Source organism: Penaeus chinensis, chromosome 5 (genome assembly GCF_019202785.1).
Source record: "Penaeus chinensis breed Huanghai No. 1 chromosome 5, ASM1920278v2, whole genome shotgun sequence".
Lineage (NCBI taxonomy): Eukaryota > Metazoa > Arthropoda > Malacostraca > Decapoda > Penaeidae > Penaeus > Penaeus chinensis.
The window spans coordinates 11,374,740-11,377,239 of record NC_061823.1 but is presented as its reverse complement, the minus strand read 5'-3'; the positions used below and the strand labels follow the sequence as shown (position 1 = coordinate 11,377,239).

At 35.4% G+C, this 2,500-nt stretch overlaps 1 protein-coding gene across 4 annotated transcripts in view; it reads left to right on the top strand.

The window, feature by feature from the left end:
- Window positions 1-2,500, top strand: part of LOC125025909 (protein phosphatase PP2A 55 kDa regulatory subunit) — a 46,405-nt gene that overhangs the window by 43,717 nt on the left and 188 nt on the right. For all 4 annotated transcript variants that reach the window (XM_047614242.1, XM_047614243.1, XM_047614241.1 and 1 more), the window contains exon 11: window positions 109-2,500. This exon is cut by the window's right edge and continues 188 nt beyond it. The gene's annotated coding sequence lies outside the window, so the exon portion shown is untranslated. The remainder of the gene's footprint in view (window positions 1-108) is intronic.

The following is a 2,500-nucleotide window of genomic DNA, read 5'->3' as shown; positions in this document are numbered from 1 at the left end:
TATGTAAGAATTTTTATCAGAATATAAACATCTAGTCATGTTAGATTACAACTACCATTTTTCTATATTATTTATAATACATGCTCAAAAATTATTCTTATTTTACAGACCCCCATCTGGTGGATGTCTGGGCATGGCTATCAGGTGGTGCAAGAAAGGTCCCCTGGAAGGGCTGTTGCATTAACTCGGCCTGCCCCACAAAGTTGCATCTGCATGAAGCCACAAAACTCGCGTTGGCCACCCTATCAAGGCTCACCTTTGGTCGAGTTGTGGCTCATTTGTCTCTTGGGTTGTTTTGTTTACAAGTCGACGGTGGTCACATGTGCCACACACCAACGGCGACCAAATCATCCTGGGCTTTAGTGCCCGTTTATCAGTGCTGCCATCCCACAGGACATGTTCAGCAGCTGATATATAGAAATACTGTGGGTGCCCACCCTTGTGATCTTGTATCTGTGTTTCATCCTCAGATCATCTGTTGAGAAGTGATTAGTTGCCTTCTATCAAGGCTATTAAAATATAATTTAAGAAGAAAATGGCTGACTAGGTGAATCCAGTGATGTTGAATGGATAGGAGTTTGCCATGTTATTATCAATAGATTAGTGGCTTAAAATTTAAAAAAGATATGGACTGCAGAGCCCAAATTTCTTTCTCGGATGCCTGGCTTTTTTTTTTTATCAATTTGAATGTGTCTTGTTGCCAAATTGAGCTGTGACCGGTGACTTGAATAACTAGGGAAATGGGGCATGACGGCGCTAACCTCTGGGATTGGTTGGGTTTCTGCTTAATAAGTCATTCTAGGCTTAGAACTAACCCTAACAAGCATGAGGGCTGAGCGCTGCCGTGCCCCACAGGCCCAGTGACTGAGGTAAGTAGCATGAATGTCTCACAGGATTATGTTGATGTGCTCATTGCTTCTACAAGACCACTTCCAGCTGCCAGAAAATGCAACATGATTACCAGTTGTTTACGTTAGCTGTTGTGTCACGGCAAGGTTTATTTTCTCTTTGTCGTAAAGCAGAGGGTAAAGCTTACTGGAATGCAGTTCAAAGTCAATAGGTGGTATTCGTGATGTAAACATCTAGTGTGTGGCGCGGCCGCACAAACAATTTTTCTCCCTCACCTTAGCTTTTTTTATTTTTTATTTTTATTAATATTTTTTTCATTTTTGAGATTCAGAAAATTGGTTGAAAGGATCATCATTTCCAGTGTTTATTGTCTCAGACTGCTGTATACTTTTTTAATTAGTTCCATGTAATAAATTATATTTCAATAGGCAAGATGTGTTTTCATGATAATAAAAAACATCCATATTAAAAAAAAATAAAAAAATAAAAAATAAAAAAAAAGTAAAAGACAAAAACAAACAAAAAAGTGTTTATGTTGATTATTATTTTTTTTTTCTTTTTTTTTTTTTTTTTTTCTTTTTTTTTTTTATTCTTATACTTATTTAAGTTCTAGAGCTGACATCTAGAACATGATGACATTTCATTTAGGTAAATACCCATTGGGGTCAATATCCTCTCAAACAGGCAGTTGGTAAAAGGAGCCATCCTGATGAGTGGAGGAGGGAAGCTAAACTCTTTTTTTTCTTTCTTGTGGTATTTTTCATTTACATAATTATCAAGAAAATTAGTATTTTTTTTTCATGTTCTAGTTCCAGCCACCACAAGATAATTTCAATGTTAATATAGGTATATATATGCAGAAAGGGTATCAGGTGATTTCATAACAACTCTTTACTGTGTGAAAAGTTCCATGAAAAGTGGTATAGCAGATACTGCATGTTGAAGATATGATTTTTATAATTGGGTGCAGATTATGCAGTTTCAAATATCTGAAGAAAAGGCATGACTGCATGAGAGTTGGATGATATTAACGTCAATTATGAACCTGGTGTGTCAAAATTGCAAATAACATCTTAGTGCTATTAGTAGGCCTTTAGAAAGTTGATACTGCAACGGCTGGATCTGAGAGTCCATGGGATTTATGTAAATATATAATTTATTTGTTTACTAACAATCCAAGGGTTCTAAGTTTTTAGTATTTCTTGTCAAGGTTTATTTTTCTGAAGCATTTACTGCAGGAAGATGTAAGCAACTGGCTTCCTTTTTTATTGAGCCTGTTAACTGCCTGTTAAAAGGAAGCAAACTGATTGAAGTTTGATAAAAGATGGCTGATCACTGCAAATTATATCTAATTATGTAAAACAACACAGATATTTATATAAATATATACAGTTTTTGTTGTATGAAATAATTATTACTTTTTTATAATAAACAAACAGGAGTGCATGTTGAACCAATGTTTACTGAAGGCTGGTAAATCCCCCCTCGTTTCATAGGTATTAGTGTATTGTCATGGACAGTAGTTTGAGTATACAGGAGTTCACTTAAAATTGACATTGACCTATTAAGGATTATGCTTTTGGCATTTGTAACAGTTCAACCAAGTTCCAGAAAGGGTAAACTGTGACTTATGTTCATGATATTACACCCA